Raw genomic sequence first — 15,873 nt, 5'->3', positions numbered from 1 at the left:
TGCCTATGAAAAGCAACTGCAGGTAGGCCTAGCTTAATTCTCTTGTTTAGTAATTTCATATTGATTTATATTTTTATTGAAAGCTTTAGCAGTCTTCCCCCTCTGATGGTATCACAAACTCACTTCAATAAATGCATTTGACGGTGGAGGTTTTGTTTTCGCCAGTTTATCACTGACCTTTGGTGTGGCGGACTTGTGTGGGTGTCTGAATTTTGGCGGATTCCGTGCTGTGGGTCATAATAGCTGTGGCGGAATTCCGCTGCTGCGGCGGTGTGTTGGCGGTCTTCTGCACGGCGGTAAGCGGCTTTTACCGCCAATGTTGTAATGACCGCCATAATGTCCCTTCAACTATATTATCATAAGGACCCAACAAATCCAATCCCAATTTCTCCCAAGGTCTATCAGGAAATTAAGAATGATAACATTCTGCCCTGTCAGAATTCATGCATATCCCATATTGTTTTACATAACTCACTAAATCAGAGTCCATGTACGGTCACCAAAAGATCTCTCTGACCTGTTTTTTAGTGATGGTTTCCCCAAGAGGACATGAATGTGCCGACGTAATGATAGTATGACAAATGTCTTTGGGAGGAACTATATAATTCTCTTTGAACACAATACCATGCGATACAGAAAAAGTATCATTAATTTTCCAAAATACTTGCATTAATGGAGATAGTGATTTTTCCTTGGGCCAAACCTTTTTAATAAATTCACATACTTTAATCAAATCGTCATCAATTTTACAACTGCCCATCCATTTATCAGGAGAGAATTCATTCTCACACAATACTAAAATGACACTTATAGAAGCAACCACACACTCCTCTAAAGTATCCTTTTTTACATTAACCTCAACTACCGGCAGTCTGGCTAAACAGGTAATGCCAGTAAAGGTTTATGATCAGTTTTTGTGGTGAACGACATCCCCCATAAATACATCTTAAAATGTTCAGCAGCCCATGCAAAGGCTAGGGCTTTTCTCTCAATGGTAAAATATTTTGACTCTGCTAACGATAATGGCCTTGAAGTATAAGCCACAGTTTTCTCACCAGAATTACTCTTTCAATTTAAAATAGCTCATAATCCAACAGCACTGGCATCAACACAATGTAACTTGTGGTCAAATAGAAACAAGGGTTCAGTATTAAGAATGGATTGTTGTAGAGATGTAAATCCCTGCTGATGTTCCAGTTGCCACTGACATTTTTCATTCTTTTTGAGCAATTGCCTAAGTGGTAACGCTATTTGAGAAAATCCTTTAACAAACCTGGCATAAAACTCACACAAGCCAATGTACGCCCTAATTGATCCTTACATGATGGGGCACTTAGTAACTCAATTACTTGTAATAAGTTCTGTTTGGGAGGAATAGCTTTACTTGATATTACATGTCCTAAATATTCAACCTCTTGTGTTAAAAATGTACATTTTTGCATATGTAATGCAATTTCCCTTTATTTAGTAGGTGAAGAACTTTAGCCAATTTTTGATTGTGAGATTCAATGGTATCAGCAAACATTTAAATATAATTTTGAAAAGCCATTACTCCACTTAAACCTTAGAACAAATTAAACATTAATTAATGAAAAACAGAAGCTGCTGATGCTAGTCCGAAAGGCATCCTAAAGAATCGGTAAGCACCATCAGATGTTATAAGTGTGATTAAATGTCTACAACTTTCCTCCAGGACAACTTGGTGGTAGGCTGATTTTAATTTGAGAGAAGTGAAATATCTGGTTCCTTCCAAGCAAGCTAACAATTCATGTATTTTTGGTAAAGGATGGAAATTAACCCCTTGGGTGCGGGCGGTGGCCGACACCAAGGAGTGGGTTAATATATCCTCGGGTGCCGATGCACCCGAGGATTTATTTATTTATTTTTTTCTCCCCGAAGTTTTTCCGTGTCTCCCCCCGCCCCCCACCCGCCCCTTTGTGATGTCAGCGCGTCACTTTGTTGATTTCCCCATTGGAGCAGGAAGCGGCCTTGTGGCTGCTTCCTGCTGCCCCGATGGGGAAAACGTCCCCAAACGGCCTTCCCCACGTCCGGGAAGGCCTCGTAAGAAAGGGGAGACTCTCCCCTTTCTTACGAGGCCTTCCTGAAAGTGTTTCCTGGGGGGCCAGGAAACACCACTAGACACCAGGGATTTCAGTTGGGGGGGTCAGCCCCCTCGGAAAACGGGCAGCCCCCCCCCCTGGGGGCATATATATTTTTTTTAAAGGTAGGTGCCCCCTGGGGGGGCGCGATCTCTTTCGATCGCCCCCCCCCCCGGGGCTAAATTTTATAGAAATTTTTTTTTTATAAAAAAAGAAAAAAGAAATGGACAGGGGGTCGCCCGTGGGCAGGGCGACCCCCTGTGGGGGCAATCATTTTTTTTTAGTAGTTGTATGGTTTCCCTGGGGGCCATTTTGGCTATGTAGATATATCTACATGGATATATCTATAGATAGATCTCTCTCTCTATATATATATATATACATATATATATATATATATATAGAGAGAGAGAGATCTATCTATAGATATCTATGTAGATACTTCAACTGACGCATTTCACCTGTAGCTTTTAGGCAGCAATAAAAAAGTCAAGTAAGTATTGTGATTATGTTTCTGCTACAAAAGGATCAGACTTTTGTCTAGTGGCAGTTTTAGTGCCATAAAGAAGCACAGAAGGTTTATATTCCTACTGCAAAGAGCAAATCTGTATTTTATGTCAATAGCTGAGTACATTAGTTAAGTCAGCCATTACCTGCGCTATAATACAAATTAAATGTATGTGCGGGGTGGGGGGCGGCTATGGAGAGATGAAGGGCACTTTTGCTGGGTGGTAATGAGGGAATCCGAGGAGGAGGGAGTGGGAGCACCAATAATTATTGTTGGACTGGGCGCAGGAGGTGCTAAAGACTGTGACGAATGGTATGTGACAAGGTGTTTTTTGAGTGTCTTGAAAGAACGTGCTGATTGAGGGAAGAAGCGCAGGTAAGATGGCCTCTACTGTTGCACGTATCTCACACACACCATCGATTTTGTGACTGTCTACGTAGGCTAGTGTTTTAGAGCAACAGTTTAGCCAATAGCAGAGATGGCATCTTGATGGATGACTGCTGCCGTCACTCGGGTTATAGAGGACAGCTCTGACACAGGATCAGAGACTGAGACATCAGATACTGAGACAGCATCTGAGGGATGGGACAATGGCGCAGACTCTGGGAGTGATTTTTCAGTCGGAGGAGTCCCATTCGATAACTCCTCTTCCAGTAAATTATGAGGGAGGTGATGAGGACAGTCCTCCTGTCCCTTCGCAAGCACAGTCTGTACAACGGGGTAATAGTGGGTTAGCCCAACCCAGAGAGCAGGTGAATGCGGCGGCAAGCAGAGAGAGAGAGTGCACTCTTGGGAGATCCCCAATTTAGTTCAGCCCCAAATTCCACCGCCCAAATCGTATTGTGGAGACATCAAAATTATCTATCACAAAACAAACTGGTTTTGTAAGGCAGGCACCTGTGTTTTTGGTCCTGGGTTCGGCGGCCATATAGAGAAACATACTAAACCCAAACATTTCTGGAAACTAGACATATGGGAGAGTCCACAGAGGTGTGACTTGTGTGGATTCCCCAAAGTTTTCTTACCCAGAATACCCTGCAAAGCTGAAACGTTGAATAAAAACTCTATTTTTCTCGCATTTCTGTCACACAAACTACAGGAATATGCTAGGATCCACAAAATTCCTACCACCCAGTGATTCGTCACCTGTCCTGATAAAAACACTACCCTACTTGAGTGCCTATACCTAGTGCCTGCTTCAGGAATGGATCACCCCAGGGTCAACAGCTGCCTCATGTAAGGACCAACATTGACAGTTGTGTGATCTATTCCTGTTGTGGGCACCAGGCCTACCCACACAAGTGAGGTACCATTTTTATCAGGAGACTTGGGGGAACGCTGGGTGGAAGGAAATGTGTGGCTCCTCTCAGATTCCAGAGCTTTCTGTCACCAAAATGTGAGGAAAATGTGTTTTTTTAGCCAAATTTTGAGGTTTGCAAAGGATTCTGGGTAACAGAACCTGGTCAGAGCCCCACAAGTCACCCCATCTTGGATTCCCCTAGGTCTCTAGTTTTCAAAAATGCACAGGTTTGGTAGGTTTCCCTAGGTGCCAGCTGAGCTAGAGGCCAAAATCTACAGGTAGGCACTTTGCAAAAAACACCTCTGTTTTCTGTCCAAAAATGGGATGTGTCCACGTTGTGTTTTGGGGCATTTCCTGTCGCGGGCGCTAGGCCTACCCACACAAGTGAGGTATCAATTTTATCGGGAGACTTGGGGGAACGCTGGGTGGAAGGAAATTTGGGGCTCCTCTCAGATTCCAGAACTTTCTGTCACCGAAATGTGAGGAAAATTTGTTTTTTTAGCCATATTTTGAGGTTTGCAAAGGATTCTGGGTAACAGAACCTGGTCAGAGCCCCACAAGTCACCCCATCTTGGATTCCCCTAGGTGTCTAGTTTTAAAAAATGCCAAGGTTTGCTAGGTTCCCCTGGGTGCTGGCTGAGCTAGAGGCCAAAATCTACAGCTAGGCACTTTGCAAAAAACAGGTCAGATTTCAATGTAAAAATGTGATGTGTCCATGTTGCGTTTCTTGTAGCGAGCATTAGGCCTACCCATGCAAGTGAGGTACCATTTTTATCGGGAGACTTGGAGGAACACAGAAAAGCAAAACAAGTGTTATTGCCCCTTGTCTTTCTCTACATTTTTTCCTTCCAAATGTAAGACAGTGTGTAAAAAAGACGTCTATTTGAGAAATGGCCTGTAATTCACATGCTAGTATGGGCACCCCGGAATTCAGAGATGTGCAAATAACCACTGCTTCTTATCTTATGCCCATTTTGGAAATACAAAGGTTTTCTTGATACCTATTTTTCACTCTTTATATTTCAGCAAATGAAATATAAATACCGGGCTGTATACCCGGTATAGAATGAAAACCCATTGCAAGGTGCACCTCATTTATTGGCTCTGGGTACCTAGGGATCTTGATGAACCTACAATCCCTATATATCCTCGCAACCGGAAGAGTCCAGCACACGTAACAGTATATTTAAAAAATCTGACATTGCAGGAAAAAGTTACAGAGTAAAACGTGGAGAAAAATTGCTGTTTTTTTTCAGCTCACTTTCAATATTTTTTTATTTCAGCTGTTATTGTCTGTAGGAAAACCTTGTAGGATCTACACAAATGACCCCTTGCTGAATTCAGAATTGTGTCTACTTTTCAGAAATGTTTAGCTTTCCGGGATCCAGCACTGGTTTCACACCCATTCCTGTCACTAACTGGAAGGAGGCTGAAAGCACCAAAAATAGTAAAAATGGGGTATGTCCCATTAAAATGCCAAAATTGTCTTGAAAAGTGTGGTTTTCTGATTCAAGTCTGCCGTTTCCTGAAAGGTGGGAAGATGGTGATTTTAGCACCAGAAACCCTCTGTTGATGCAATTTTCAGGGAAAAAAAACACAAGCCTTCTTCAACAGCCCTTTTTCCCATTTAAAAAAAAACAAAACAAAATTTTCACTGTATTTTGGCTAATTTCTTGGTCTCCTCCAGGGGAAACCACGAACTCTGGGTACCATTAGAATCCCTAGGATGTTGGGAAAAAAAGGACGCAAATTTGGCGTGGATAGATTATGTGGACAAAAAGTTATTAAGGCCTAAGCGTGTACTACTCCAAATAGCCAAAAAGGGGCTCAGCACGGGGGAAAGGCCCAGCAGCTAAGAGGTTAACAACAATCTGTTTATTTAAGGATCTCACGTCCGCATAATCCTAAAGAACCAGTTTTTTAAAATAAGACAATGGGTGAAACCCATTCTGAAGCATCAACTAGCTCAATAACTCCATCATTCTGTAATTGGTTTAACAAAGTAGTAGGATCTTTCTGTATACTTAACAGTACGTCCCCCAATTTATGTCTAACTGGTTTAGCACCCTCCTTCAGAACACTTTAGTGTGAGGAACCTGTGACAACCTCTATTTCGTTTTTCGAAAAACTAGTTATATTGTGAAACAATACCTTCAAAGCCTTGTTGAATGGACATGCAATACACAGGCAAGTCAGCAGCCAGATCCAGTACCATTCGCAAGTTTCCTTGGTATGTTCAACCTAGGATATGTTAATCATTTTGTGCCACATAATGTTTACCTAAAATAGTACAAGTCGAGAAAGAGATAGATGCTACAAAATAATCAAGAATCTTGATAGTGGTCTTTTCATTCCAATACGCCTTGATATCATTGACTTCTAACCCTCTATTCATCCATTTCTTTCTAAAGAAATCATCTGAAATTAAAGTAAAAGGTGAACCTGAATCAGCTAACATCATGGTCTTAATACCATCAATGACTATTACACAATTAGGGGGTACACAAAACTCTGTATCAACATCATATATTTGAGTCTCAATAGTAAGCACTACATTTTCTCTTTTCATTACTTCATTTTTAACACTTTTGTTCTCCTGAATACTACTAACATTGCGTTGAGTTTTCCAGGCAAATGTCTAATTTTTCCAAATTTAAAATACTCCTTAAACGCTGCAGGACAAGCTGTTTTATTGGGGTGCATTCCTGAGCCACATCTTCTATTTTTTGTTGTAACAATGCATAATTATTTGATCTCTAATATACTGTTAAGCAATGTTACCGAATTCAAATGTAGCAGCTAAAATACATAGGCCCTCATTCCGAGTTTGGCTGGCGGCAGTAGCCGCCAGCCAAACGGGAACCGCCACTTGGCCGCTCCGCGGTCAAAAGACCGCGGAGGCCATTCTGGCTTTCCCGCTGGGCCGGCGGGCGCCCGCCAAAGGAGCACCCGCCGGCCCAGCGGGAAAGGCCCTGCAACAATGAAGCCGGCTCCGAATGGAGCCGGCGGAGTTGCAGGGGTGCAACGGGTGCAGTTGCACCCGTCGCGATTTTCACTGTCTGCAATGCAGACAGTGAAAATCTTTCTGTGGCCCTGTTAGGGGGCCCCTGCACTGCCCATGCCAGTGGCATGGGCAGTGCAGGGGCCACCAGGGGCCCCACGACACCCGTTTTTTCCGCCATCCTGGTTCTGGCGGTGAAAACCGCCAGAAACAGGCTGGCGGGAAGGGGGTCGGAATCCCCATGGCGGCGCTGTGAGGATTCTCCCAGCCGGCGGTAATCCGGCGGGAAACCACCGGACCCGGCTGGGCGACCGCGGCTTCACAGCCGCGGTCGGAATACAAAAGGAAGCACCGCCAGCCTGTTGGCGGTGCTACCGTGGTCGTCGACCCTGGCGGTCGATGACCGCCAGGGTCAGAATGACCCCCATAATGCTGCTACATAATTTTCAATAGGTACAGAAGACCACTGGTGCCTGGAGTAAAAATATAACGTTTCATTACTACATTGGGTTAAATGGTGAAATTTAGTTTTAGTCTGTCCATCGTCTGGGAAAATTTATCATATTTCTTTACTCCAGGGGAGGCGAAAGTTTAGATAAATGGTCAAAACACTTAGCGTATTTAGCCAACACACCAATATAAAAATTTCCAGCATTCGCGTTAAGAATTTTTCAATTCTATTAAGGACACGGAGGCGAGGATTATGCTTCTCTTTCCATGCTTTATTTTAAACAACAGCCAATGAAAACCATGGAAAACAAAAAAACTACATATCCCAACACTTGATATGACACGTGATAACCATAGAGGAGGAAGCCTATAAAGTGTTGCTTCACACCCAGCCACTCCTCTTTCTTTGTCCAATAATCGCAACAGAAAAAGTCATAGGGGGTCATTCTGACCCTGGCGGTAAAATCCGCCAGGGCCAACGACCGCGGGAGCACCGCCAACAGGCTGGCGGTGCTCCCATGGGCATTCTGACCGCGGCGGTACAGCTGCGGTCAGAAACGGAAAACCGGCGGTGTACCGCCGGTTTCCCGCTGCCCTGGGGAATCCTCCATGGCGGCGCAGCTTGCTGCGCCGCCATGGAGATTCCGACCCCCCTTACCGCCGTCCTGTTCCTGGTGGTTTTGGCCGCCGGGAACAGAATGGCGGTATGGGGTGTCGTGGGGCCCCTGGGGGCCCCTGCAGTGCCCATGCCAATGGCATGGGCACTGCAGGGGCCCCCGTAACAGGGCCCCACCAAGATTTTCAGTGTCTGCCATGCAGACACTGAAAATCGCCTTCCACTCCGCCGGCTCCATTCGGAGCCGGCATCCTCATGGAAGGGTGTTTCCCGCTGGGCTGGCGGGCGGCCTTCTGGCGGTCGCCCGCCAGCCCAGCGGGAAACCCAGAATAGCCGCGGCGGTCTTTTGACCGCGCAGCGGTATTCTGGCGGTCCCCGCCAGGCCGGCGGCTTCCGCCGCCGGCCGGGGTTAGAATGACCCCCATAGTCTTAAACATGAATCTTGCATACACAATCCTGAAAAAAGGAAGAACTGTAGTCCAACTTGACTGGAAACTCGAACGGTACCAGAACGGATCAAAAATTACTTCTCGTCATTTCCTAGAAAAAAAAGAAAATTCAGGCCATAAAAACTAAACATCGTAAAATTATACTTATATTTACAACCAAATAGGGTGGGTTAGCACTGAAAAACATTAAATTTGTAAATGAACTACATATTAATATTATGTACCACCAGATAATATATACAACAGTGCGGTGGGATAATCCTCGCCTCCGTGTCCTTAATAGAATTGAAAAATTCTTAACGCGAATGCTAGAATTTTTTTTATTCTATGTCAGGACCGGAGGCTCAGATTATGCTTGTTCAAAGCTGTCTCACAACCACCGATGCAATATCTACAATAGGTTTACAATAGAAAGTTTTAAAAGTTGAAGGAGAAGACCAGTCTGCTGCCCTTAGAATGTCCTCTAAATGAGAACCCAAAGCAAAAGACTTTGAAGCCATAGCCCCTCTGGAAGACTGAGCCCCAAATCTAGAAACATCAATGCCTGCTTCATTCAGTAACCATCGCATCCATCTAGCGAGGGTGGCCGATGAAACAGGATGATAAGGCTTAACCAAGGAAATGAGCAATTGACCCCCCATATCAGAATGAAACTCTTCAGTACTCACCTCGTAAGCTGTATGGCACTGCACAACACATAGATTGGGGTTGTCCACAAAAAAGGGATAAGAAACGGACTTCAGATTGCATTTAGTTCTACGTGAAATAGAAAAAGTAACCCCATCCGGTAAAAATACTCTCCCAGCCAAATCCTGAGCTCTAACATCTGGAACTCTCTTACATGAAATTAAACATAACAACATTGTAAGTTTAGCTGAAAGTTGCTTTCTAGACAAAAATCTATTGGGAGGCCATGCTTCCAGAAAACGAAGAGTAATGTTCACATCCCAAAGGGAGGAATAGCGAGGGCGAGGAGGATTAGCCAACCTGATACCTCTAATTAATATACATACAATGGGAGACTCCCCAATGGGTTTGCCCTCCACTGGTAAATGCCCTGCTGAAATAGCAGACCGATAATTATTAATAGAACGATAAGCTAGACCTGATGCTGCTAAAGAAGATAGAAAATTCAGGACCAGACAACAATCTGCTGAAGAAGGATCTGCACTCCTAGAACTACACCAAGAACTCCAGCGCTTCCAAGCCGAAGCGTATCTCTTGTGAGTACTGGAGGACCAGGAACCTGCAATGAACTCAGAAGACTCTCGCGAAAGTCCTGGGATGCACCATCTTTCCCTGAAAGACGCCAAGCCACCAGAGATAGCTGACCCGACAGGATCAATGGATGTAAAAGACCCAGAGGTTTCTGGAGAAGATTCTCCCGGAAGGGAAGAAGGATTGGATGATCGCAACTCAACTCCATTGCCAACGGAAACCATGCCTGAGATCTCCAAAGAGGGGTTACCAGAACCATTTCCGCTTGCTGACGCCTGATCTGAGCCAATACCCTGGGTATCATCAGGAAGGGGGGAAAAGCGTAACTCCGTTCTTGAGACCAGTCCTGAAGAAAGGCATCCGTGTTCGTTGCTTCCGGATCTGGCATCCAACTGAAAAACCGTTTGATCTGCCGATTGAGGCGAGACGCAAACAGGTCTATCGAGAAGGGACCCCACCGAGCAGAAAGTGCCCGGAAAACTCAGGGGTGCAACCTCTAATCGCTGAAGTCTCTCAGGTGACGCGAATTCCAGTCCGCCACCAAGTTGCTGGCCCCTGGAAGGTACTCCGCGAGTATTGAAATTCTGTGCTGAAGACAAAAGTGCCAAAACTCCTTGGCTATCTGTGCCAAGATGCAGGAACGAGTTCCCCCCAGTTTGTTGACATATCTCACTGCCGAGATATTGTCCATGCGAAGGAGAACGCAACAGTTCGCCCTGAGAGGAGAGAGACTCTTGATCGCAAATGAGCCGGCTAGGAGCTCCAAACAATTTATGTGAAGGTTCAGCTCCGTGTTGGACCATCTGCCTCCCGTGGACACTAATCTGCAACGGGCTCCCCAGCCCCAACGACTGGCTTCGGACTCTATCACTACATCCGGAAAAGAGCTGAAAATAGCTCTGCCGTTACAGGCTTCCATATGTTCCAACCACCTATTCATCTCTGCACGAGATTCCTCTGAAAGGAGAACCTGATCCGCATAACTGAGACCTCTCTGAAGATGGGAGATCTTTAAACGTTGAAGTGCTCTGTAGTGCAGACGACCCGGACAAATCGCTTGAATCGAAGAAGAAAGCAGGCCCACCATGCGGGCTATCGCCCTCAATGATACAGTCTGTTTGGATAATAGAGACCTCAACTCTCTCTTGATCGAATGAATCTTCCCGGGGGGGAGAACCAATAGAGTTTGTACCGAATCTATCCGGAAACCCAGAAAATCCATCTGTTGAGAGGGAATCAGAATGGACTTCTGGGCATTGATTATAAAACCCCGACTCTGAAGCAGAGATACTGTGCATTCCAGATGAGAAAGCAGCAGATCTTGATTCTGGGCCGTGATCAGAATATCGTCTAGATAAATTATTAGACGTACCCCTTGGGAACGAAGGAATTCTACCACTGGACGTATTACCTTCGTGAAACACCAGGGGGCAGAAGACAGACCAAAGGGGAGAACCTTGTACTCGTAATACTCGGTCTCCCATAGGAACTGAAGAAATCTCCGGTGTGGAGGAAAAATAGGAATGGTCAGGTAAGCGTCCTTTAAATCTAAACGGACCATCCAGACTCCCTCTTGGAGAACGTCTCTCAATAAATGAATGCCCTCCATTTTGAAATGCCGATACAGTAAAAAACCGTTGAAGTCTTTTAAGTTTAGAACCAGACGAGACCCGCCCCCTTTCTTGTCTACTAGAAACACTGGGCTGACAAACCCTGAAGGGTGATGTGGTACTTTGACGACAGCCCCCTTCTTTACCAGGGCCGATATTTCTGCGGAGATGAGGCCGCGTTCTTGAAGGGAAAAATATGTTGGTCGTGGAGGACACAGTTGAAATGGGGACTCGTAAAACTCTAGTTTGAACCCCTGCACAGTCTGTAAGACCCAAGCGCCTGAAGAAATCAGACGCCATGCTTGCAGAAAACCCTGAATTCTGCCCCCCAACATTACATCCAAACTTACAACCAAGCTCACCTGTGGCTCCCGACTCCTGGGAGAAAGATTGATGACCTTTGGATCTCCCCCTGCGGAATCTGCCCCGACCAATCGTGGTCTCGATGGATAGAAGGTAGCAGAGGAGGAGTCGTACTCCTGAAAACCACCTCTTCCTTGATGGTAGTAGCCACGATGAGGCCCTTGTTGGTTGAAGCGGCCGAAGGCACGCCCTCTGTAGCGTCCGGCCCCTCTAAAAAGTGGACGAAGCACCCTTCTGATAGAGCCTTGTGCCTTATCCAAACTGGCGTAAGTAGAAACAAATTTTGAAAGTTCCTTCATGAAAGGGGAACCAAACAGCAAACCTTGGGCCACGGGACCTGATTTCGTAGGTAGCGAGGTCTGCTAATTTGGGGTCTAACTTCATTAAGACTGATCTGCGGCGTTCAGAAGAAATGGCGCAGTTGGCATTGCCCAGGAAACAGAGTGCTCTTTGAGCCCAACCCACAAGAAGGTCAGGGTTGATGGGCTCACCAGACTACTTGGCCTGAAAGGCCCGCTCCAGAATCTTTGTTAATGGACCGGAGACGTCCAACAGCTTATCCTGGCATCCACGCCAGGCGCGATCTATACCCTTCTTAGGGTCTTTTGCCGATTTTTTGAGGAAAGTGACAAGAGTAGGGTCTAATTCAGGGGTTTCAGTCACTTTGGAAGGAAAATCCGGTCTGGGGCATTCAGACCTCAGCCTAGAGCGAACCTCCTTATCAAAACTGTGTCTAATGTGGGATTCCACATAATCTGCCACTTCGGTAACCAAAGCGAAGACCTAGGGTGAACAATGTCCTCAGGTTCGAAGGTCAGGACCTTAGGAGTAGGTGCTACTTGATGATGCACCTTCTTCTTGCGCTTGCGCGGGGGATCATCTCCCTGCTCGGAGGATTGATCAGAAGAAGAAGAAACTGGGTAACTTACAGTTTTCTTTTGTGATCCCAAATTATAATCATGCTCCCTTGCCATAATTCTGAGAATGGATTCAAAGTCTGCAGAATGCCGATTAGTACTCTGCTTAGAAGCTTGGGTGCCCGCCGGAAGGGGAGGTTCCCCAATGGGTTGGGTACCCGACGGGGCTACCCAGCCTTGTTGTTCTACAAAGCCCAAAAGATGGTGCTTAATGGGCTGAATAGCTTGAGCTAAAGCCTGATTAACTGTATGACGCACTCCTGCGTCCAGAGCATATACCAAGTCTTGATCAAAGGAACCAGCCGGTTCATCCAGATAGTACAAATCTTCAGCTTGGTCATCATAGCCAGCCTTACTGTAAAACAGCAAATGAACTCCAAAGGAGTAGTATCAATAAAGTAACAGGGCAAGAAAAACAACTTTATTAGGACGTGGAGGGAGCTGCCCTGTGATGAAAAAAACACCTTTAGTGCAGGCCCAGCCTGAATAATTAATTTATTGCAACCCCAGAGTACAGGCACTGGGGTGTAGGTGGGGAGCTAAGCAGGTGTAAAACTATTAGATTTTAATCAATAAACGTTCCAGCTGCAAGCGTGTAGGCAAGGAAACAGTCTTTTCTTAAAGATGACACGCTCCTGAAAGCAGGCTTGAAATTATGCCTCAAGAACAAATTCAGAAAAAGACGCTCCGACACGAGCGCTTTAATTAGGACCCCCGGGACAGAGTAAACAAAGCTCTGCCCGGTTCAGCCAGACACTTGGGACGCAAGCGCTAAGCACTAAAGCCCCCTGGGGCTAAACAAACTCTCTTGGCTCCGCTTGGAGAGTGGAGAATAATCCTGCCTTCAGGGCAAGACCAACACTCTCTGGAGCCGGCACAGAGACGCGCTCGATAAACTGCAGCGCGGGCTCTGGAGACCGGGCTCACGCAGAGAGCTCGTTAAACTTAGACAAACACCGGCAATAAAAAGAGGACTGCGCGTAGATGCGCGAGTCCTCGCTCCCCTGCTCCCGTCTCCACAACATGAAAGCGAGCCGATTGGCCACTTTAGGGATGGAAACACCGCTCCAAGACACAATTACCATAACATATAAGCAATACAAATAAATCACTTAACTGGCTGCGAAGCAGCAAAGAATGAGGGGTGGCTGGGTGTGAAACAACACTTTATAGGCTTCCTCCTCTATGGTTATCACGTGTCATTTCAAGTGTTGGGATATGTAGTTTTTTGTTTTTCATGGTTTTCATTGGCTGCTGTTTAAAATAAACCATGGAAAGAGAAGCATAATCTAAGCCTCCAGTCCTGACATAGAATTTTTTAAATGGTGGCATGTAAAGTATGCAGGAACAAGTGGCTCACTGAAATAAACAGAGTTTAGAAAGCTGCTGCCCAAGTGAAGCTTTCAATACGGCTGCACGTCACAACTCAAGTGCTGTATGGCTTTCAGCACTCAAATGCGGTTCAACATTGACGCTGACGTAAGTATGCGCAGCAGTCGGTTAAGGTGTTCCAGCTCAATTACCTTAGGTTTGTAGATAGCTGCTATTTCACAAGAAAATAATAACACTACGCACAAATTGTAGAACGAAGATGTCAGCTTACAACAACATGTCAGTGAATGACATGAAACGTCCAATAGGTGAGTTCGTCTGTAAATTTCACTCCGTGAATTTCACTCTTCATTGCAGAGAAACTATCTGGGACAGTTTTTCCCTTGTTGACAAATAATGATAATGAAATAAAGTGTGACCACTTGGTTGTAGAATAAATGCAATTAATAAACACAAATGTCCCCATCAGCAACCAAGGAGCCGTCATCAACCAGGAGCAGAGAAAAGTGCAACCAAAGTCTATTCAGATTTTAAAAGCAAACATTCCAAAACAACAAGGTTCAGTCACGAGAACATTACATCACATGTGCATAACAAGCTTGAAATATAATAACCATAAATATAACCAAAACCAACAGTGAGCCCAGCCAAAAACAATATACTATTTAACTCTACATAAAAGCAGTTTTGTAAATAACGCAAATCACCACATACCTCATCCCTTTATACATTTGCATGCAAGACAAAATCATCAATTTTTTTGGGAAGATTGATTGCTCTTCTGGGTTGTTCAGAACTGAACCCATCAGTGTCAGCAGTGAATGCATCATTGACAGGTAATTTTTTATTAACACCCTCATCATCTTGAGTTCCATCTCTATTTTCATTCAGATTTGAAGGTAAACTAAGATGATGTCCATATAAAAAGTGCAACCGAAGTCTCTTCAGATTTTAAAAACAAACATTCCAAAACAACAAGGTTCTGTCACAAGAACATTACATCACATGTGCATAACAAGCTTGAATCATAATAACATTAACTGTTACCAAAACAAACAGTGAACACAACCAATAACAATAAACTATTTAACTTTACATTAAAGCAGTTTTGTAAATAACACAAATCAACACAATCTTTTTGATGTTTGTGCTGAGTTGGGTAAACAGCAACCCAGTGCTCGTGTTGACGGAGGGCTGCATGTAAAGGTCGGGAGGGCCGCATGCGGTCACCAGGATGTACTCTGAATATCACTGATCTAGAGAGTGATACTGAGAAATGTCTAATTCATTCTAATTGTTAAAAATAGACAGAGTAGGAGGATTTTGTGTTGTATTGAATAGCAAGTATCTTTTTCGGACGGAGAGCCGCCAGCAGCCATACTGGAGGTCGGCGGGGAAGTGGAGGCTGCTCCACCTCCACCGCCATGTCATCAGGACACCGCCCACCGAATCACGTCCCACGATTCGGTGTGGCAGTGTTCTGGTGATGGGGTGCTGGCGGCGGAGCAGCCCCCATGGATCCAGTCCCCTCCCGGAGGATCACCGGACCAGGTAAGGTGATCGTCCGTTAGGGGAGGAGGGTGGCGGGGTGTTGTGTGCGTGCCTGGGGGTGTGAGTGTTAGTGTATAGAAGGGGTGTGTGAGTATGTATATGCATGCGGGGGAGGTGTTGTGTGTTTGGAAATGTGTGCCTGTCTGTCTGTATGTTTGTGAGTATGTGTGTGTGCATGACTGTGTGTATGTGTGCGTGTATGACTGTGTGTGTCTGTTGGAATGTCTGTTAGTATGTGTGCGGGTATGTGTGGTGGTGGTGTCTGTGTGCGAGAAGGGGGTGTGTGTCGTGTTGGGGGGTGAGGAGGGGGGTACTACCACCTTTGAGAGGTGGTAGGGGGGTCGAGTGTTGGGGGAGGACTCGGGGTGGGGGAGGGGGGTGGTGGAGGGGGGTGGGGAGGACCCCTATCAGTGCCAGGGAAGGAATTCCCTGGCACTGATAGTGCCTACCGCCATGGAT

Source organism: Pleurodeles waltl, chromosome 6 (genome assembly GCF_031143425.1).
Source record: "Pleurodeles waltl isolate 20211129_DDA chromosome 6, aPleWal1.hap1.20221129, whole genome shotgun sequence".
In the NCBI taxonomy this organism is placed as follows: Eukaryota; Metazoa; Chordata; class Amphibia; order Caudata; family Salamandridae; genus Pleurodeles; species Pleurodeles waltl.
This window is presented reverse-complemented; position numbering follows the sequence as displayed.